Source organism: Corapipo altera, unplaced genomic scaffold, assembly GCF_003945725.1.
Source record: "Corapipo altera isolate COAL_440 unplaced genomic scaffold, ASM394572v1 0, whole genome shotgun sequence".
Lineage (NCBI taxonomy): Eukaryota > Metazoa > Chordata > Aves > Passeriformes > Pipridae > Corapipo > Corapipo altera.
In genome coordinates, this window is record NW_020884872.1 from 78,268,638 (window position 1) to 78,281,221 (window position 12,584).

Here is a 12,584-nt window from a genome sequence, read left to right on the forward strand (position 1 = left end):
ACTTCCCCACTCATAACTGCGTGATTCTGCCCTTTATTTTACCCTTGCCTTTGTATGAGCCCAGAGCATCAGACATACTAACAGAGAAATAACCTTACAAAAATCTTAGCAGTACCAGGAAATGGCATAAATGAAATAAAGCTGGGCTACTCTATTGCACTGGCTTCTTTGAACCATCATCTGTGTTGTTAAAAAACACGACTGATTATTTCTGCAAGGGTTAGCACAGAAGTGACTATAGGCCTGTGTGCTTGTTTTGGATGGGGTAGAGTTATTTTTCTTCACAGTTGCTAGTGAAGAACTGTGGGTTAACCAGGGTTAAACCACAACATCAAGCCAATCAGTAGTCTGGATCTGTGCAGAAAGCAAGCCAGAGAGACATGGAAAATTTTATTGAAAGAAACTTCTGGGCGGATTTAGGTAAGAGTCTTGTGGACTGAGTTTTAGGATTTGTACATCAGATTACTTTGTTGGGTGTCTTCTAGTTTAGGACCATAGGGAACTTCACTGGTAAAATGTGTGTGCTTCTTGCATTAAGAATCATTTAAGCCTTTAGTTCAGGTTTCCTAAAATTTCATGTATAGGTACCTCAATTTTTTTCCTACTACTTGCAGTTTCTGGAAATTAGGCTGTGGTAGTGAGCTCTCCTTTCATGGTCAAATCATAGACTTATTATGGTTGAAATATAGAAGATCACCTAGTCCAACTATTTCCCTAACATCAAAGTGTTCACCACAAACAGTATCCCCAAATACCAAATCCACGTGCAGTTTGAACGCTTTCAGGGATAGTGATTCTACCACTTCCCTGGGGAAGTGTCATTGTAGTGACAATAGAAATAGTCCTTTGCCATAAATTTTCAGGCAGTTTGAAGAAAGCTTTCATAAAATGTCTTTATGGTTTTAATGTTTGTAATTCATTTAATGTATCCTAAATGATTTAGGTCAGATACTATATTGCTTTTTGTTATGAAAAACAAACAAACAAACAAAATCCAACATGGAAAATATGATGAATATACACCAAGGATAGATTACATGGAAAAATCAAGTTAGGTTGGTTTGGGCTTCTGTTATGTAAAATATAATTCTTTAGTAAAAACTACAGGTTACTCTTGAAGAATCATGCCTTTATAACTCTGTGAAGTTTGCTTCTTCTTTTGCTATAACAGTCAGGCATAACTATAAAGAACTGTCATGCCTAAAACTAATTTTAGTGCCATTGCTATTTTGAAATTCAGGGGGGAAACCAATTCTGTTAAATTAGATTCAGTGTTTCAGGTAATCCTTTTCTTACAGCTGTTGGCTTTTTCTCAACTTCCTTAAATTAAATGAGATAGTTCTGAAAGTGAATCAGTTTGACCAGCATGTATCAAACCAATTTTCACCAGCACAAAAATATAGCAGCTGAATACAGACAACAGTTCACGTGACTTAGAAAGAAAATAACGATTTTTTGACTCAAAGAAATATAATGGATGACCCTTGCTCAAGATAAACAAAAAACATGACTGCTTCTACTGCTTGTTCATTGAGCAAGGTTCATTGAGGAATCTTGTTCATTTAAGCCTTATATATATCAGCTGCAATGACATTTCTATTGGAATGATCCATAACATCTGAAGCTGCTTAGTTAAAGCTAAATTCATGTTTATTTCTTGTTTTTCTGGTGTTTTGCTGTAGGGATTTTTTGTTTGTTTTGTTTACTTTATTTCAGGCTACAATCTTCAGTTTCTGATTGATTTATTTTTTTATTTTACATTAACCACCCTGCAATTTCATATTAATTTATTTGAACATGTATTCTTTGGCTTTTTTAGAGAAAGTTTATGAACAAGTAATAGTTTACATGGAGGAGAAAATTTTTCTCTGTCTACTGGTAAGCATTCTCTGCTACTTATAATGAGAAGTTACAGTATTTATTTTTTTTATTAAAGGGACATTTGTAAATGGTTTTGGAATATTACATCTAACAAAAGCTACAATAATATAGTGAATGTCACACATTCTTGGGATGTTAACAAACAATGTGATCTTTCCATGAAGATCTATACCACCCACCAGAAAAATACATATTTTTCTCATTTTCTGAAAAATATCAGATGATTCAGGCAAAACGGACCACCACAAAAAAGAAAGAAGTTTTCTTAGTATATTACTCTTTTGATCTTTACCATGGAAAACCAAAAGGTTAGAACCATAAAATTAAAGCACATCATGAATCAAAACCCTGTGTCTAACAACATGTCTTTATTTCACATGTCTTTACTAACAGATTTTTGTAGTTCTAGAAAATAAGGCATGTGGGGTAGCAAATAAGCCTTACTTAGATTTACATTTCATGGGTTTCCATTCTGAAAGCTCTGCTGATTCAGCTAGCAAACCTGTAATATACTACAGTAATTGTATATGAAATTGCTGCTGTGCTGGCACGATTTTGCTGCTTTTGGTTTACATGCTTAACATTTTCTGTTTTCTTTGGTATCCCAATGTTATGTTTAATGTAAAAAAAGTATTCCTACACACAGAAAGACAGAGTCCAACTAGACTTCTCTCCATTTCTACAGACCTGAAGTACCACTGCCAGTTTGGTGACACTCTCAGTCCTTGAACCTATGAGTACTCATTGTCTGTGTGGGCTATTTGCCTTACATTTTCATTACACTGAGACTGGCTGCTTTTGACTGTCCCTTGTTCCCACAACATGTTGGGCACTTTATATCTTTAATCATCGCTTACGTAGTCTTATCTGCTTGCTGTCTTATGAGGTAAACAGTCTTGGGCCTCACCGCTCACATGGGAGGCTGCCAGGAAGTCTGACTCATGCAAGACTTTTCAGATTGTTTTTTATGGCCTCTATTACTGCAATGTCTTCAGACTTTTCCAGCTTTTATTTCCAATTTATGTATTTTACCACAACAAACAAGGAGTGGATATTCCTCTTTTGTTTTATTACTCTGCTTCCTTGGCATGGCTTCCTGAGAAATAAGATCTCATTGATTTATCTGAATACACCCTCTTGGGGTACACACCCTTTACACAGAGTAATTTGACATCTTGCGTGATTTTAAGTTTTCCTCTTGTATTGGGTTTTATTAGATACATTTAACATCTCAATTAAGCATCTTCTGCAGTCAAGTTCCCAAAGGATTTGAATGCACAACTGCACCAAAGTGCCCTGACAATCCTCCAAAGTCCAGAGTTCATTCCACATCTCCCAACACTCCCTACAGAGTCAAGCAGTCATGTGCCTTGCCGAATCTAAGACCTCCAGCTCCAATTATTTTTGCCACGTGTTCCTAATGGCTGCTTCCCCTCTTCCTTACATATAGTCAAAACAAGAGTCTGGTGTACAACTTCCTTACATCCCCTACCTTTTGAGCTGATGGTAAGACATACCTCTCCTCTCACACCAAAGCACTCCGAAGGCTGCTATGGAGTCCAAGTCCTCCCACAGTCTGTAATTACAAAGCCAGGAAGGATGACTCTGACTACTAGTAGATAGTCTGGGAAGAAAGCTGGTGTGTTATTAGAGCTGTGAGCCATGAGACATTTGGAATAAAATGCAGATGTGATCTAAGGGGCAGTAACTTGATCTTTTCTATCCAGATGTAGCGAAGGAAGTGGTATCAACTGGAAGTTGTGCTGGATTTCTCTGGGGAAGTGATGATCTGATTTCCTTGAGGACATGCTTTATGGGTAGATACCTGTCCTGTCCCTGTACTGCTGTACACCCAAGTTTTGATAAAATCTCTATCCAGGACTAGGCCCTTGTTAGGATCCAAATTGCCAAGGAAGGCCAATGCCTGCTGGAATAACTGGTACATCCTGGTATTAAAGCATTTACATCAACATAGTAATAAATCAGTCCTGAGATACATCAGGTGATTTGTCAGGACTTGGTGACCTTAGCTGCCTTCTGGCGCCACAGCTTGGAAAAAGAATTGCAACCCTATGGATGCCTGACTGGTGGTTGAGCTGGATAGTGGCCAGTCTCCAGCAGGGACACAAAGGGCCTGCTCACTTTATTCTCAAGTTTCAGTCCTTCTCTGTCTGTATGGTAAGATGTTGGAGGAAAAGTAATAAGAAAGTGAATCTTTGGTCAAATTGTTGTATCCATCCCTAGCTTAGTCACTGCTATACCCAGGATACTGATTGCTGTGAATGCCTTTCAAAAACATACCCTATCCATTACATGGATAGAATTAGACATCCAGCTTAGAATAATTGCTGCTATTTCAAGAGCAAAGTTCCTTGAAGCTGAAGTTAAAGTTGTGTCTATCACAGAGCTTGCACTCCTTCAACCTCCTTTTTCATCCCTGTGGAAATTGTATGTACTCATTTTCTTCTTGGTGATTCATGGTTCCTAGTCTCCTTCCTGAAGTTGTTTGGCTGAAAATAAAGAACCAGTGAAATACAATATAAATTCATTAGCCTAGCTATGATTTTCCAAACCCCTCAGTTCTACTTTTACCCTGCCTTCCTCAAAAGTTTTTCTTATATCCAAAAATCTAAACAGTGGTCCAGTCACCTGTTTGTTCCCTTCTCAGTTTAGAAAAACTTTTCTTCCTCTCAACACACGTAGGCAGACACATAGATGCGCTCTCCCAGAAGAGCTTTATGCCATAGTTGTCTGACTCCACTGTTTTGAACTCGTGACTTTATGGCAATTGCTCAGATCCTCTCAGCCTCATACTCTTCAGATTTAACAAAGCAGGCGTCTGTTATTCTTTTACTAACCGTGGGGTAAAGGCCAGCTGTAAATGCCTCATCATGTTTTCCAACTACTCATGTGAGACACTAATGCACAATTCCAGTTGGCAAGATCTACCAGTAGATAAGAGGACATAAAGCAATACATATTGCCATTATTTCCCTGGTGTATCATTTGCCTAAAACCTGACTGGGAGGGAGTCAAGGTATCAACACTAGCTACTGTTTTCCACAATAGAAAGCTAAGATAAGCTCATCAATTTAGTTCTTTTAGTGATATTTTAATTTATAAATCATAAGTGATTTTGGTGCATAAACTGAAGAGAGTAGAGACAAGTAACCTGTTCTTATATAGTCAGATGTTCCTAGTGATAGTGCAGCCTTCCTTAGTACTTTATTTTTTCATGATACAAATTAGTTCCTTGAGAGAACTAATGTACTTTAACTGTCCTGACCAGTCCCACCTGGGACCTTCACCCATAGCTGCAGCACATTGTCAGGGAGCTCATCTTAAACTCATGTCTGTAATACCACTTCTCATCTGAGTTGTGTTGTAGTTTGTGGCCTTGTCTCCTGAATGGGTTCTGACCAATGTTTAATATTGATTGTCTCCAGTACTGTCTTCTGGATGGAACTGAGCCCTGCCTTTTAGTCTTGTCTCCACTCTACTTCTTCTGCCCGGGCTATCTGTGTGTGGTACTACTATGCAGGTGCAGCAGAACTATACTCTGCTTGATAAAGACATCTTCTCTTATGGGACAGCCTGTTCTTGCTGTCAGTGAGGGGTGGTCACAGCTTACCCCCTAGCATTACAGTCATCATACAGATCTAAAGGAAGCATGGCCAACTGCAGGCAGAAGAGTGAAACAGTCCTTCTCACTGGCAGCCAGGAGTTAAGCTGCATTGAATGTGAGGTGAGCTTACACCTGAGAGATCTTTCTCCATCCCTAACCACTTTTCCAGGGTTTTACTTAAGAAAACCAGTATTTCATCCAGTGCTTTGAACTTCATGGTCTCTTGTCACTTGAAGTGACTGAGAATAATATTGAGTTTCCTGTGCTGGTGATTTAAGGGCACAGTGTAGGCATAGATTTGAAAATGTTGTCAAAATATTTAGGTGGAGTTTGGAGGTGACCCTAAACAGGTTCCTCATTTAGTTAGATCACAGTGGGAGGAAAAACCTGATTGTTTTGGGTTGGTTTTTTTTGTTTTGTTTTGTTTTTTTCTGTTTGTTCAGGTTTTTTGAGTGTATGTTTCTTTCTCTTCCCTCTTTTCACATCTCTCCCAAACTCAGGCATGCATACCTTTGAGTTATCATCTTTTTTCTACTTTTTTCTCTGTCATTATTACAGTTTTCTTTTCATTAGATTGTTATTGCTCAGCTCATTTGACTGGGAATTTCCCCCAGGATTGTAGCTTGCCAGGAGTAGTATTGTTTTATGACAGATTTACATGAGAGCAGGTTTTTCAGGTTCTTGATGGTAAACTGTTTGGAAATATGTAAACTGGAAACTGCACTTTTCTGTAAAAAAAAAAATCAGCAAGGTCACAAACTTTTCTTGTTTTACATAGCTACTTTCTGCTCCTAAAATAATTGACAGCTAGCAGTGCAAGCAACGACTGTGGCCAGCATGTAGTCCTTGTGGTTCCAGAGCTTTTTACCTTTTTAATATCAGCACTGCTTATCTGATATTAAATAGTTGTTTAGATTACTGGTATGATGAAATCTTGAAATATTTTCTTGCAACTTGAATTCTGTTCTTCCTCTGAGTAATACTTTGTGTGTGAGAATTTTAATACCATTGCTTAAACTGTCAATGATCCTGAATATGTGCTTCTGACAGGGAGGCTTATGCAGTGGAAGATCTATCTCAGAGAAGTAGATGGCTTCTTAGGTGGCTAAAGAAGAGATATGATGGATCCCTTCTTCCATGCTGAAACCTTGTCCCAGGGCCTAGTAGACAACATCCTTGGACACTGAGATCACACATGTCACATTACTAGTAAGTCCCTCCTTTGTCCTCAATCTGAGCTTGTGGAAACTGCAGAGGAAGCTCTGTCATTTGGCCTCACAAACTGAAACTATGTAACCTTAGAAAGAAGTTAATCAGGGCACAGTTGTGGCTGACTGCTGAGTCTGTAGCCTGAGACTCCAAACGGACAGTATAAAGTTGCATAAGCACCATTAGTAGAATTATAAGCTGAAATCAAGGCATGTAACTGAATATCTGTGTCTGAAAAGCCCAGCTGGTGTAATCGAGCATGTACTTAGGCAAACAGATTTGGGTGTGCATCTTTTGAAGTTATCCAGTAAGGCTGCACTTTTAGCACTTGTTCCAATTTGTGCTAACTTGTAGGAACTAGGCAATTAAATATTATAATATTTATTCAAGTCAGACTTTTCAGGTGATTTTGAAGAACCACATCTGAAAGTCACACAGTTTTATTGAAGAATTTTGTAATTTAGGAAAATATAAACTTATGATGTGGTTTTATTCAGCCAATATATAAAACTAGTTTTAACTTGATACCTATATAGTGAGATTATTTATATAAAGAACATGTAATTGAAATGTTAACATATCTGAAATAAGCATTTTTAGCTAGAATGAACTCTTTCAACCACTGACTTCTGTGCTAATTGTTCTTTCTGCTTTGTAAGTGTATTTTACATAAAGTCTTAAAATGCCTATACATTTAACTGTCTAAACATCAGTTTTACAGTAGTTCAGTATATGCAGAATAAACAAGTTTGAAAACATAGCTCTTAACAAAATAATTGTTGTATGTGGTATTTTGCTTAAATACTATGGATCTGATATTTGTGTTGAAAACACTGCAGTTTATATTCAAATATTTATTAAGCATCTCAAACTTGTAGTCCTCCAACGTAAGCAAACTACTGTGATAGAACAGCCGGTCTCTTCATTTTGTATTCACATAGCTCAGTCCTAAAACGCCCTCTGCTGGGCACTGGCAGTAGCCAAGATGGAAGAGGCTTTAAGGTTAGGAAAACTGATGTCATAACGGGAGTTACATCATCCAGCACAGTGTCTAGATTTTGAAGGACTGCCTTATTAAAGTTATTTAAAGCTTACAACTGTGTGATATGGAAGAATTTAAAAAAGGAACAAAAATAACTACCGCTAGTTAGACTTGCATATGTTTTTAAAGAAAAAAAAGATATTCTTGAACTGGAATTAAACCACTTTTGGTTGACATAATCTTTTTTTTCCCACTCCTGAACACAAGGACTATTATGTTGCTGAAGCTAATAGGTGTGTTGAAAAAAAATAAAGATAAATTCTAACACTAATATTCTAAAATTGTGGGGCAAGGAGAAGCCACATTTCTTACATAAAATTGTAGCTAAAGGAGAGTAAAGGGTTTCATTACAGGTGTTCACTGATCTGTCAGAACTGCTTTATCTTACTCAGTCTGATGATACTGTATAAGTAAGAGGGGAAGATCTCAATTGTGTTGTGTTGTACTGATGGATTAATAGCCCAGAGCATAAAGGATATTAATGTGATCAGGTCGGTGTGTGATACAGTTAAGTGTGTGGCTCTGGAATATACATCCAGGCATGGTATATTGGTTAGTAGTGTGAAAAGAGATTACCATTAAATATTTCTGAACTTTTTGAAGTCTTGATCATGGAAAGTGATTGATATATTTGAAGGACAAAATACTACAATTTTATTTTCTCAAAGTCCTTATGTTTAAAATATGTGAACACATATATATGTGAATCTTTTCCTTTACGGTCTTATAGAGAGTTAGAACAAAGTCAAACTTTCCTTGTTAAAGAAAACATTCAGACAGTCTAAAGATACTCTAATAGTAAGAATTATCAAAGGAAGATCCTGCATCTTCTAAGATAAGACAAAATTATTCAAAGAATTAAACAAATGAACAGCATTTTTTTAAATTTTCAATTTCCATTGTTCATACCAGGAACCATTACTCTGGGAAAGCATGTTTAGCAGCACTGCCATCTGACAAACTTGTACTGTCATCAGATTTTTCAAATACTGCCTTTAGATACATTTCTGCTTTATGTAAGTATTTGTGTGATGACTTCATCTGACTTTGTTACATGTCAGTTCTGTAAGCCTCACTGATGTCTGTAGAACTACTAACTCATCTTTGAACTGCAATGTAGCACCAATTAAGTTTCAGCTCCTGACATGACAGTGTCAAGTAAGTATCTTGGTGTTTTGTTCCGGTTGTTTCTTTTTGACACAATGGTACACATTTTTGCAGATGTGATGACAGAGCCCCCATCTTACAGGCCCCTTATATAAATAGTGAAAATAATAAATCTAAAAGAACTAATAGGTAGCTGTATTGAGGAGTATTCCATTCACACATTAAATTGACCCCAGTTAAATCTCATTTCCAGCATACCAATTTTAGTGATTTATTCCAGTCTCATGCATTCTAATGTGGTTATTGTGTGGTTATTGGCATTTTTTGAAGGATAAATTCTGTCAGTTAAATTTGACAGCATCTATAATCATAAGAGACTTAATTTATAGTTCTGTTACTGTGGATAATTTCCCTACTCATCTGAATCTCCAGATCTTTTAGAATCCAAAGCTATTGATCAGCTACCACACTTTCAATTACCTTGAAAAGAATATGTGTTTCTCTTATGGTTCAATTTGAAGGAAATAAGTAAGACCAAAACTTCAGGAGTGCTGAAATATTACTTTGTGAATGTGAGAAGAGATGGCATTTTCAGAGTGGTGAAAAAATAGCTGTGGGGGGAGACAATTCTTTACTAAGGGAAGTTCTATGCATTGTCAGGCATATATGGCAGCAGTGGTGATTAATTATCATATATGTGGAAGGAGAAAATGAGAGGAGAAAAACAGAGGGGAAAAGTGAAAATACTGGTTTTCTAGGTCTTTTCAGTCAGTAAAAGAATTTCTTTTAAATATAGAACTCCATTATCACAGTAGCTTATATGGACACAGAGAAAGGCCTCTTTGGGATGCTCTTTCAAGCAGTGTTTATACTTCTGTGTCTTATTTTACTCGTATTGACTCCCACACTGAGACAGAGAATTCAAGACTGTTTTTGAAACTTTAAGAAAAGATCCTTCTGAAATCCAAAAGTAAGGCATATTAATTAATATTTTTGTCTACCTCATTATAAATCTGAATATGTGGATGATTTACAATTAAAAGATTCTTTAACTATCTTGGAGATAATACTATTATATTATCTCCAAAACCATATTACCCTTTAGGTTGATTTGTAAACTGTGCCCAAGTAAAATGAAAGCAGGTAATAATTTAACCTAGACAGATGAGTGCCAAGCTTAAATTTTTGTCACCTGTATTTCTTCAAGCTTGTGAATAGATACTGAATGTGATCTAGACTTTTGTTATAAATTGTTCACAAATAAAAAACAATTTGCTATCCACGAAGTGTCATTATTGATTCAGAAAAAGAGGGCTGTCAGTATATTTATGTGGCAATGCAATGCTAGTAAGAAATCACTTCACATATTCTAGCCAGTTTAGGTGCATAGATTTGTGTTGTATTTATTAATGTTTTAACCTCTCACTTGGAACAATTATCTCTTTTGTCCCATACAGATATGCAAGCTTCTAACCAAACCTCCCAAAATCTAAAAAGAAGCACAAGAAGAAGAAGAAGAAAAAGCTACCTCCAGCTGGAGGATTAGTGCATCTTTAATATCGTTCTCCAGCCAAGACCATCACTGAATAGTGCTTAGCAACATTTTCATTTATTGACCATAAAAATCTTTCTTCTCTGAGGAAACTTGAGCAATGCTGGTAACAGTGGCCTGGAGACCAAATAGAGAACCATTTTGTGTGAATTTAAAGTGGGTTAATGACAAGAACCACACCATTCAGTGAAATAAAATCTAAAACTTTTTTAAGTGGTCTGGGTATAACAGACTCCTCTCCCTCCTTACTCCTCTGTTCCAGGTGTGTCTGGCACCATGGATTTGGGGGAACGGGACACTCATTCCAATCTATCAGTGTGCCCAAGTGCTAGCTAGTGGCTTGCCACCTACATGTGGCTCTTCCAGCTTTTTGTACAGTCCTGGTTATCTTTGGATGTCCCTTGATAGGACTGTTTTTTTCACTTTTGTTGCTTTTGAACTGAGACAGTCCCTGTAAGCCATCATTGGCTTTACTGTGAGGCTAGTGAGGCACTGGAACAGGTTGCCCAGAGAATGACAGAACCATAGAATGGCTTGGGTTGGAAGGGACATTAAAGATCATCTAGTTACAACCCTCTTGCAGTGGACAGGGACACCTTCCCCTATTCCAGGTTGCTGAAAGCCCCATCCAGCCTGGTTTTGAAAACTTCCAGGGAAGTTTGGTTGTCTGATCACCATGTTATACAATCTTATTTGGTATCTTGTTTGCTACAATATGCTACTTCATGTTAGAGCAATAAAAGAAAAAACATTATTTTTATAAAGCAAGTAAGAAGGAAAATGAAATCTCTCTTCACACCTGAAGGGTGGTGAGACTCAAAGTTCGTTATGTTGACATGTCTTTCAATTTCTTATGATTCCTTCTTGGTATTGTACAAGGAAAACCTTTGAGTCAACTCCTCATCTGCTAAATCTGCCCCAAACACCATGTGACTTAGCTTATTCATTTATAAAGAAGAAGAGGCCATGCATGGTCTCCTGCACGCTGTCCCAGTCAGCCATGCTTTTGGGATATGTTTCCCATTGTCTATTGCGCCATTCTGTAGCTGTATAAATGTCAAGAAATATATAATCCTTCTTCTTCAATGTGTGTTGTTTTAAGAAAGTACTACTATTTTATCCTCAAAAATACTGTTTCTAATGAAGATATTATTTCCCATTTGCACTGGTCGAAGCATATGCATCACATAAATAATGATATGACTGAGAGTAATTTTTTTGTCTTGCTGAAACGAATTGATTTTACTACTTTGTCTCCCACATTAATGGTGGTAAAATTACTTTTTTCACATCTCTTCTCATATATATTTTTTTTTCCAAGTTGAGTTACATTTCTGTTTTCACTTGAAATGGTGAATGTTTTGGAACCTTCCTTAACTAGGGCTCCAGAAATATTTGGTATAGGGATAAATGCTATATCTGAGTTCTTTCTATTTTTTTTTTTCTCTTTTTCTCTCTCTGAAGAGAGATTTTATTTTGCCGTTTAGAAGTTTAGAAGCCATAGAAAATGGAGTACAAAGTCTTTCTCCTTTTACTAAATTTCTTATTTTAATGCATAAAAAATGATCGATTTGTTAATGTTTTGGGAAAATTGGTGGGTTTTGCATAGCTGTAAGTCAGCAGTATGTGTAAAATATGGAAGATTAGGAAAATGTACAGTGGGAAATATATGCTGCTCTTCTGTCTATGAAATATTTTATATTTATATAAATTCTTTTTATAAATTCACCAATTTAACCACTTTGATATAGACAAAATAAGAAAATACTTAATGCAGCATGACATCACTTTTCTTATGGATATTTTACAGCAGTGAACTAACTGGAAACATCCTATGTATTACATCTGACTATTATTTTGTTTCTTAGTTGCTACTTCTTTGCTGAAGGAGATTAAGGTGAAATTTGTGCTGCCATAGTTATACTTTTTTTTTTAATAGCATAAATAGCTTCTTTCCTTCTGTCACAAGGCAAAAAGTAAGGAAATTAATTTCTAGCACTTGTGACTTTTTAAAATGAAGATCTGTCCTTTGTGACAACAAATCTGATATGACTATGCCTTTATCATAGCACCCCATAATTACAGTCCATTGTAGAACACTACTGTGAACAGTTTGGATCTGTCTTCTTTACTCTCCCCCAATCAGATAACACACTGATAAGAGTCCC

General features: G+C 36.6%; 1 long non-coding RNA gene across 1 annotated transcript; it reads left to right on the plus strand.

Annotated features, from left to right (window-relative positions):
- The first annotated feature begins 351 nt into the window (after positions 1–351).
- On the plus strand, positions 352–10,573 carry LOC113945586. Its single transcript, XR_003527134.1, has 3 exons — positions 352–420; positions 1,820–1,878; positions 10,322–10,573. It is a non-coding gene; the product is annotated as an uncharacterized LOC113945586 (long non-coding RNA).
- The last annotated feature ends 2,011 nt before the right edge of the window (positions 10,574–12,584 follow it).